The sequence below is a fragment of the Suricata suricatta genome, chromosome 6 (genome assembly GCF_006229205.1).
Source record: "Suricata suricatta isolate VVHF042 chromosome 6, meerkat_22Aug2017_6uvM2_HiC, whole genome shotgun sequence".
NCBI classification, from domain to species: domain Eukaryota; kingdom Metazoa; phylum Chordata; class Mammalia; order Carnivora; family Herpestidae; genus Suricata; species Suricata suricatta.
In genome coordinates this window covers 116,293,520-116,304,257 of record NC_043705.1, presented here as the reverse complement: position 1 = coordinate 116,304,257, position 10,738 = coordinate 116,293,520, and positions in this window count along the sequence as shown.

The window sequence follows — 10,738 nt, the reverse complement described above, 5'->3', positions numbered from 1 at the left end:
AAACTGGCACAGTCTGAACAGTTAGAATATCAAACAAAGAACACATATGAAACAAGCTTTGGAAGAATCGTCCATTAAATATTATGATTCCTGCAAAAAAAATAGTAATAATAAACTTTGCCCAGCTTTGTTATCAGGAGCCTTTACATTTGACATTTCGGAAGCACGGAAAGTGAATGGCTTAAAAAGTTGAAAAGCCAATTCATCATGATGTCTGACATTTGGGAGCTGATATTATCATCTGTAATTTAAAATTCGGAATTTATAAAGTGCAGTCCTATAATACCGCCCAGCAAACAAAGGTCTTGCTGAAATGTCTGTACTTATCTGGGAAATAGCATAGAGTCACAAACGGCTGATGGTTTTGAATTTTAATGTTTATGCCTCCCCACCTCACCCCCAAATTTTAGAAAAATAATGGTTTCTACCTTCTGCAGCAAACAAAATGGTATGCACATGGAACTGATTTTATACAAGGAGATTTAAAAATCTACTATGACCTTTGTCATCATGATTATGAGATCTTTCTTGAACATGTATCATGTAATGTTTGTTGATCATATGTTTTCTTTATTTCCAATCAAAGTGTGATACATGAAAATATACTCAGAGCTACTCTGGCATTCTACTGAGAATACCAATTACAGTTGTGCTGCCGCCGTGTGCTTATGCATAAGGTTTCCTAGTCCAGAGATTCCGATCTGGCAACATCAGGAGGTATTTTCAGGAACAGCTGCATCAGAATATATCCAAATTCTTCATGGACCCCAGCTCCTCAGATGTCCTGGGGCTCAGGACCTTGGACTCATACCTGATCCTCCAATTTCCTTTTCATTAAGGGAATCAGCATTAACATGGAGAAAAGGACATTCTTTTCTTGTCTGGCATTGATACTCTTGCCTCTTTCTTAAAGATTGGTTTGCTCTGTGCACTGAGCTCAGCTTTGTTGTAGCTACTCTCAGATCAGTGAAGCAAAATATTCCCTTTCTTCCTTTCTTAAAAATACTTCAAGAAGAGGTACCCAGTGATTTGTACAATTGACAACTGTAACCATTGCTCCAGGGAAGATTGAAAAAAAACTCATATTCTCTCTAACATAGCCCAGAAGTGCCTGTTCATCTACCTAATGGCAGAGGCATGTGTTTTCATTGCTGCTCTGTGATCTAATTCAGAGGAGAGATAGCTGCTGCATTTTCAATTGATATATAAAAATAGCTGGTTGCACTAGACACCGTCTGACGTCAATGAAATCATTAAAAAGCAGTGACCAGTCTGCAGAATGTCTCTGATTATGGTTCCGTGTGCAGATACATAATCCATGTCATTTTTTCTTTCGACAGACAGCCATCTTTTCTTATTGTAAGATAATTTTCACCAATCATTTAGCTAGTATGTGGTTAAAGCTCAAATCCTTTCTACTACCCCATGACACAAAATCTTATGTAAATGCAAACCCAAGGATTAACTATTATTGTATTGGTTTCCAATCCACCGGATTTTGTGCCAAAACTTTTGAAGGTGATTGATGCAGGAAGCCACTGGACAGTAACCAATATGGTGTTGAGGACACTCACAAATCCTTTCCAAAAGATAGAGTTCATACTGAGAACCAGATATGAATACCAAAATGCCAGATGGAGTCTGGGTCAGGAGTTCTCCAAATCTGCTATCTGTAAGAAGTTCTGCTACCTTTTCCTCCAATATGTAGTCCCTTCCCCATGCCTCACTATTGAGCTAAATTCTACCTGTCCTGCAACTTACCTTGCAGTCTTGCCCAACCACTCTGACATCATATTCTCCTTCCCCTTCCTGATCAAACTACTCTGGCCCATAAACTAGTTTAAACTTTCATCAAAATCTCTCTCTTTTTCACTTTCACAAAAAATGCTCTCCTGACCCCTATCTTCACTCCCTCTTTCTCCATACTCCAGTGCAATTCTTCTAAAATACCAGTCTGAATGGGCCACCTGGGTGACTCAGTCAGTTATTGGCTCAGGTCATGATCTCACGGTTTGTGAGTTCAAGCCCTTGTTGGGCTCTGTACTGACAGCTCAGAGCCTGGAAACTGCTTTGGATCCTCCTCCTCTCTCTGCCCTTCCCCCACTTGTGTTCTGTCTCTCAAAAATAAAGTAATGTAAAAATAAAAATAAAATAAAATGCCAGCCCGATTATGTGAGCTCCTTGTTTAACAACCTATGTCTCCCTCTGTGAAAGCTCCCCAAACTTAATCCCTTTTGACCAGACCAACTCATTCATGTCCTAGACAGAGGCCTATTAAATGAATCTGTTGTTCCTTAGCTCTTGGGACCCTTTATTTTACTCTATCTTTGCCTTTTTATTTTCAACCCATTCCTGAAACCATCTACCCTTGAAATATTATTACCCTATAGTGCTCAACCCTCACGCTTGATAGATTTGGCTTTCTTAACATTGAGCTGTTTCTTTTGAACTTAATTTGTAACCATGCTATGACTACTCAGTAACCATTTTACTCTACCAATATCCAGACTAGGTCCCATATGGATCATGGCTCACCTCTCTCTTGGGAATCGATCAGATGACCCCTCGTTGCCTGCAGGATAAAACCTGTGGCACAGTACACAGAACCTAATCTACCATTCTAGACTCTTCCCACCAGGTCCCACCATATACCTGTATATCGGGCAGTAAGCCCACCACAACCTTCCATTCTTCTGTTTCTTTTGCCAGACTATGTCTTAGGCTTATAAAGGCCTTCCACCATTTTCAGTTTGGCACATTCACCTTTTTTTAAAAAATCAAATTCAAGTATAATCACCCCAACCAATTCAATTGATTCTATTTAAACGTTCCCATGGAATTTCCCATGAAAACACATATTTATTTTGAGTACTTTTGTTTTGTGATTTTTGATGGTTATCTAATTTTCCCTAAAACTTGACTTTCTTCAATGAAAGAAACTAATATTTTATTCTTCACTATATCTTGAGATATAGATACAATACAGAGTCTGTCAAATTATGATTCCTCAACAAGTGTTTATTGACTGAACAAATAATCTATACCATATATTTGAATATATTAAAACTTTTTTTGTCTTGCCTAATAATTAAATGTCTTTCATCTATGAATCATTATCTTTAATTATTAAAAAAATTTTTTAATGTTTTTTATTTATTTTTGAGAGACAGAGAGAGACAGCACAAGCAGGGAGGGTCAGAGAGAGAGAGGGAGACACAGAATCTGAAGCAGGCTCCAGGCTCTGAGCTGTCAGCACAGAGCCTGATGCAGGGCTCAAACCCACAAACTGTGAGATCATGACCTGAGCTGAAGCCGGACACTTAACTGACTGAGCCACCCAGGAACCTCTCATTATCTTTAATTATAAGCATGATGTAGAGCACATAATTTTTGAATACCCTATATACTACATAGGTCAGTGTTGAGAATTTATCCTTGATGAACTATATTCCCTTTCTTGGTATTAGCCTCTAGTTTCTGTCTAATCTGCATTGTAAAATTTTCTTCTATGAATATTTTTCATTATTAAAATTTTAGCCTTTCCACAACTTAAGGTAAAAAGTTCTAGGCAATGTTGCTTTCACATCTTCATTACCATTTGTTGCTGGCTCACATCCTATCCCTGAAACAGAACAGAACCGAACAGAACTGAAACAAGGAAGCCACTTAGATGATGAAGGATAAAGGCTGGTTAGCCCACATGGGAGGCGAATACTTGTCACAAGGGGTATCTGTTATTTGTTTGTCCTTTGGGCATATCTGTGTCCTGCTGTCACCATGCAATACAACCTAAATAACTGAGAAGGAGCCTTATTTAGGCTCTGAACCTAAATAGATTTGGAGATGTTCATCTTGTTCTCAAATTTGTATCTTCAGACAGTTTACTCAGCAGCCTACTTAAGAGTTTCTCGTCACCATACAAGTATCTAAACGTCATTATGTCCAAAATTTGATCAATACTGCACCTTTCCAAATGTGTGTATCCTGGGATTTCTTCCATTTTTATAATTAGTACAATTTCTTGATTTTTAAAAGTTAGAAACATGGAAGTAATATCAGACCCTCTTTCTTCTTGATCCCCATATTGAGTTAAACACTAATTCTTGTGTTTTCAAGCCCATCTACTTTTCTCTATGTCTATTGCCCTTATTCTAGTTCATACCATCATCATCTGTCTCCTGAATTTCTGCAAAATATTTTTATTTGGTCCTTCAAATTTATTCTTTATGTAGCATCCAGAGAAATCTTGTAAGAAATAAATATGATTAGTTCCCTCTCATGCTTAAAAATTTGTAACAGCATCAGACTGCCTTCAAAATACAGTCCAGGGGTGCCTGGGTGGCTCAGTTTGTTAAGTATTGGACTCTTGATTTTGGCTCAGGTCATGATCTCATGGTTCATGAGATGGAGGCCTGCATATGTGCTGACAAAACGGAGCCTGATTGGGATTCTCTGTCTCCCCCCACCCCCTACTTGCACACAGGCACATGCTCTCTCAAAATAAACATTTAAAAAATTAAAATGAAAAAATAAATACAGTCCAGAGTGCTTCTCACAGTCCACAAGACCTTGCATAATCCCTTTAGCTCAGTCTCAAGTTTCTCCCTCCTCAATCCCCAAGAGCATTAATGGAATTCCTTCTGATACCTGAGCATTCCATGCACCTACTTAATGCTGCTCCTAGTGCTTGCCCTGACCCCACCTCCCTATCAGCTAGCCAGCACCTACTTGTCCTTTTGAACTCAATTAAACTATCACTTCTTTTAGGAACCTGCTCTGATTTCCAAAATCAGTCAGGTGATTTTTTTTGTTCGCTTACATACAACTCATTTTCACTTCATATATTGTATTACATTTGTGATTATGTAAGTATTTGTCTGATAATTTGTTTTTGCTCTCCTTCCTATACTGCAAGTTTATTTCATGAGAACAAGTATGTTTATATTTTGTTCACTCCGTATCTACAGGATATAGGAGAATACATGAAAAATAGGAGTTTTTAATTAAACTGTTAATTCAATCAATACATGCATTTCTCTTCCTTATAAAAGTTCAATTGTTTTCTAATGTTTATTTATTTTTGAGAGAGAGAGAGAGAGAGAGAGAGAGAGAGAGAACAAGCGAGACAAGGGCAGAGAGAGAGGGAGACACAGAATCTGAAGCAGGCTCCATACTTTGAACTGTCAGCTCAGAACCCATGAACTGTTAGATCACGACCTGAACCAAAGTTGAACACTCAACCGAATGAGCCTCCCAGGCACTCCAAGAGTTTAATTATTTACTGAGATTCTGAATCTTAATTTAGACTTTGGCATACAGGTAACATCTCTAAGGATGAACTGATAAAGACAGGCGAAACATTGGATTACACATTGCTCTTTTTGGCAAAATTGCCTTCCTTTTAACTGTCTTGGAAAGAAACCATTCACACTTGAAAACAGCATATACAGGAAGATAGCAGGGTCTGCCATGGGCTTCTCAAGGCAAGACACCTTGTGATTCTGAACTTGTGTTAGTCAATTGCCTCCTATCTTGAAGGACTCAGACTTTGTTCTTTTCTTTAAGTGTTTCATTACATATATGTTTACGTCTTATTGGCTCAGATGTATTTATTGTAACCATGTTGCTATTGGCAAGTATTTTAGATCCTTGGGAATAAAATTGCCTTTCTAAAGAAAATGAGGTTGAGAGTCAGTGAATATTGGGTGGAAATCCTACTTACAAAGTTTACAATGTTTTAAACATTATTAGCCTTGAGAGGTTTTGCTTCTTCTACTTTATGGCTCTCAAAGTTGAAATAAATCATGTGTATAAAATGCCTGGCAGATGACAAAAACTGTATAAATGTTAGTTTTCTCTTCCCACAAAACCATCTCTTGATTTTCTCTTTCCCCCCACCCCCTTTACCCCATTCCTTTGTCATAGTCTTCCTGGTTTCTGAGATTCCTTACAATTTTCTTTAATTTCCAGGGTACTGGCTGGGTAAAATATTGGCTTACAGATTCTCCAGAAATTTAAGCCTTCCTTAAACCTACTAGTAACTAGTGAAAAATTCTATTTCTCTATTTTTACTGATGAAGTATGTGTTTCCACTGACTGACGTGTTTAGAATTTTTCATCAGTATGCTACTTGTCCATTGCTAATCAATTTCTAGTTGGATATTCTAAGCTTAGATTAGCTGAGTTCATCGAGAGTTTTATTGGTTTGGAATAGTGTTATAATTGTAGTGCATGGCAGAGAAAAGATGGTAAATACAATCCTAGTGAAAAGTTATGAGATCTATGGTAAAAGGGTATTGGTAAAAATAATCCTTTGTGCATTAGCTACATAAACTTGAGTTAGGTGGGGCGCCCGGGTGGCTCAGTTGGTTAAGCAGCCGACTTCAGCTCAGGTCATGATCTCATAGTTTGTGGGTTTGAGCCCCGTGTCAGGCTCTGTGCTGACAGCTCAGAGCCTGAAGCCTGTCTCCCTCTCTCTCTGCCCCTTCCCCACTCATGCTCTGTTTCTCTGTCTCAATAACAAATAAACATTAAAAAAAAACCACTTGAGTAGGTCGTTTAACAACCTCAGTTTCTTGGGGCACCTGGGTGGCTCAGGTCATGTTCTCATGGTTTATGAGTTTGAGTATTCTATTTGGCTCTGTGCTGATGGCTCAAAACCTGGAGCTGTTTCAGGTTCTGTATCTCCCTCTCTCTCTGTCCCTTCCCCACTTGTGTTTTCTCTTTCTCTCTCTCAAAAATAAGCAAAAATTTTAAAAAAACCCTCAGTTTTTTTATTTACAAAATCAGATACTTCTCTGATAGTTTTTATGAGTATGACAGACATAATGCATATGTAAAATTTACTTTAAGAAGAAAGCATTCTAAGTGTTGCAATTTTTTTTATAAGACAAGGCAAAGTGCAGTTCCCAATCCAGACATGGCAGAGAAGGTCTATGTATCTGAAAAAAAATATATAATGAGGGATAGCCAAAAGGAAGGAGAATAATATTTGTTCAGTTCTAAGAATTTCCTGGGGCTTGGAAATTCTAACTCATACTTCTCTGGCAGATGCCCTAGAGAAAAGGAAGAAAACTTAGGATTCATTGTGGCTCATCAAAATATCCAGAATCCCCTAGATGTCTACCAGAAAAAGTTGGTTCACCTTTTTCTCAAGAAGTCATTCCAAGCAAGAAAAGAAATTCTGCCTGACTCCTCACCCACAGAACTAATTGGGTGTCTATTGACCCATTGGAATGGAATATGAAGTTGGATTAGTTGTTGCTAAAAATATTTTAAGTGATAGGGGCACCTGGGTGGCTCAGTTGGTTGAGCTTCCAGCTTTGGCTCAGGTCATGATCTCATGGTTCGTGGGTTTGAGCCCAGTGTCAGGCTCTGTGTTTACAGCCAGCTCAAACAGAGCCTGGAGCCTGTTTTTGGATTCTGTGTCTTCCTCTCTCTCTGACCCTCCCCTGCTCGTGCTCTCTCTCTCTCTCTCTCTCTCTCTCTCAAAAATAAGTAAAACATATTTAAAAAGTAAAAAAAAATATTTTAAGTGACAGAAACAGAAACCAACCATGTTTGGGCCCATCCCAAGTGGCCCAGAGAAAATTGAGGATTTGAGAGAGCAGAGCTGTTTACCTTACCAGGTTCTGCTCACTATGAAACCCCATCCTGAATTCTTCTACTTTGGTTACCATTTGGCATTGATAGTCCGGGTAGGGGAGATGAGAATAGGTACCTTAGAATGACAGAATCATAGAATTCTCAAACAGAAAGGGTGATAGATGACTATTTCATGCTTTCTTCTCTCTCTTCTTACCTCCAACATCTACTCACCCATGCTTATTCTCAGCTGATGAATTTGCTTTCAGTTTTACTGAGTACATGGTGGCAATCACAGGAGAAGGTCTGCCCTTATATTTGGTCTTTCCTCTTGCTACTGCAGATGAGGTGTCTGTGTTCCTAGTAATGACAACCTTTTCAATTATCCATCAGATTTCATTCTTATATTCTCATGGCTATTTCCCCAGTAATACTCCTCTCCTGCATCATTGATTTTCCCTCCCAATGGATTATTCTCATTATCTACTTATAAACTCTTAGTTTAACAATCTCAACTAAACCTTTCTGCTCACTTTCTCTCTAGTAATTACTCAATTCCTTTACTCTCCTATAAACCAAACCCCAAAGTGAGGTCTTAACTCACAATCTCTATTTCTCCTCTGCCATTCTCTCTTGAACCCACTCAAATCATGCTTTTGTCTTTATTACGCCAATAAAAATACTGTTGTCAACAAGTTCCAGTAGCTAAATCAAATATCAAATGATTGCAATTTAACTGATCAAATATCAGTGCTCATCTTAGTTGTATTTTCAGCAGTATTAGACACAATAAATCACTTATTTCTTTTCTCTTATTATTTTCTTTTTGAAGTGCTTTTTTTTTTTTTAAGGTGGAAACCACTCTCTCCTGGTTTTCATCATCCTCATTGACCACTCCTCAGTCTTTTTTGTGGATTCCTCTATGTCCTTTACTTTAATGTTGGAGTGTCCTGGGGGAGCTTAGTCTCTGCACCCTTATTTTCCCTGTTCATACTCATTCCCATGGTAATCTTATTCAGTCTCATGTCTTTAAATCTTAACAATACTTTGATGATTACCATTCTTAAACTTGAACTATAAACCCTTAAAATCCAGATATATGTATGCAACTGTTTTGTTGACATCTGCCCTTGGGGTTTAATGGGTTTATTAAATATAGCATGTCCCAAACTAAATTCTTGAGCTTTCTTCCCACACCTACTCTTTTCTTTCCTCATGTCTTCTATCAAATAAAGTTTCATCAGTCATCTTTACTTCCTCTTCCATTCTCACTCCATAAAGAAAGTCTTGATATATTTACCTTTAAAATCCACCACATCTCTTCACCTCTTCTGCTACTGGCCCAAACCACCATCATCTCTTACCAGAATTGTTATGGAAGACTTTTAACTGGTTTTCCTTGTCTATCTTTGTTCCCCTTAGTTTATTGTTAACAGAGTGCTCATAGTGATCTGGTTAAATCCTAAGTCAGATCATGTCAGTTACTTCCTACTTCAAGCAGAACCAATGCCAAAGTTCTTCAGTGTCTATAAGGCCTTACATGATTCATCCTCAGTTATCTCTGTGACTTCCCTTTGTTCCATCTGGCCTTACCACAATGCTGTTCTTTAATTGTCAGGACTTTGCACTTCTTTTTCCTTTTTTATCTTAGATTAGGCTACCCAGGAACAGAGGCATAGAGTTTATGGGATATTTTCAGGGAGTCTAAGACCAAGGAAGAGAAGAAAGATGCAGCAAAGGAGGGATAGCTAATGAAAGGACATATTGAGCTATCTTCCATTTAGTGCAATCAGTTGTTTAATTCAGTAGACTGCACTCTTAAGTAGCAGTGTTCCTGGGGAACATTAGGGGAAAGAATTTATCCACAGGCTTATCTTTTGCATTGGTTAAAGTTTGTCCACATGGGCATTAATTCCCCTGCATTTCCAACTTGTGCAAGTATTGATTTAAGTGCCCAAGGGTCTGTAGCAATATCAACAAGAAGCCCTGGGGCAGAAGGAAAGAAATTATATCTATCAGAGTCCTCATAAAACTGGAACAAGACATAGAGGAAGCCAAGAGGGTCTCAGGGATGCATAAGAGATGTCTGATAAACTCTGCTTGGAGTATTCTTCTTTAGATGTTGACATGGCTCACTTTATCTTTGAACAAAGATGGTCTTTGTTCAAATGCCACCCTCTCAGTAAGACTTTTCCTCAACTTCCCACTTAAAACTGTAGTCACCTACAAGTGACCCAATACCCTTTTCCTACTTTATTTTTTCCCCATATTACCTTCTAATATACCACAAAACTACTTGTTTATTTTTATAGTCAATCTTCCATGCTACACTCAAGGTCTAGTACAGCTGTGAGTTTTGCCTGTTTTGTTCATTGCTGTATCACCAGCCTAGCACACAATATGTATTCAACAAGTTGTGAATGAGTTATTTATAAAAGTTTCTTGCTGGTATTGTGAGCTTTCACAATACACTTGAATTAAATATATGGAACATTCTAATCAATGTGTAAATTATGTGTTTATTGTGTCAATAATAAAATATTTTAATCATTCAAAGACAAGGTGGAGTATTTCCTGGATAGGTTCTAAAGCAAGTTACTGAAGGAGAAGATTCATTAATGTCCACCAATCTACAGGATGTTTGTTTGCACAGCTTCTTTATTATTGTAGTTTCCTTTAAATAGTTTTATTTAGTGATCTATTCCATTAAATATCTATGGAAATAATTGCAAGAATTGGTGATGAGCTTATTCTTTGTTTCACTTTCCTCTGGATATTAACAGTGAATTCCTGTGAGTCAGATGGTGATAATGAAGAAGACCAATAAACACAAGGTTCTGAGTAAAATGGAACATGGAAACAAGAAGCTGAAGTAGAAAAATGTAGAAAAAATGTAGAAAAAATGACAACAGTTAGTTCCTATAAGTATACATACTAAGCTTCATAAGTTATTATGTATGTTATTTAAAAATAATCATCATTGATCTGCTTTATCTGGTCTAATGCTGCAAGAAGCAATAATGTTCCCTGCCCTTACAATTGAAGGAGAAAAAAGCCAAATAGTCAGTAGCAATGGTACAACTATTTTATAATTCTTTTTCTTAACACTAGTATTCTTTTCTTCAGGAGGTTCTATGGGGGTCTGATGAGTCAT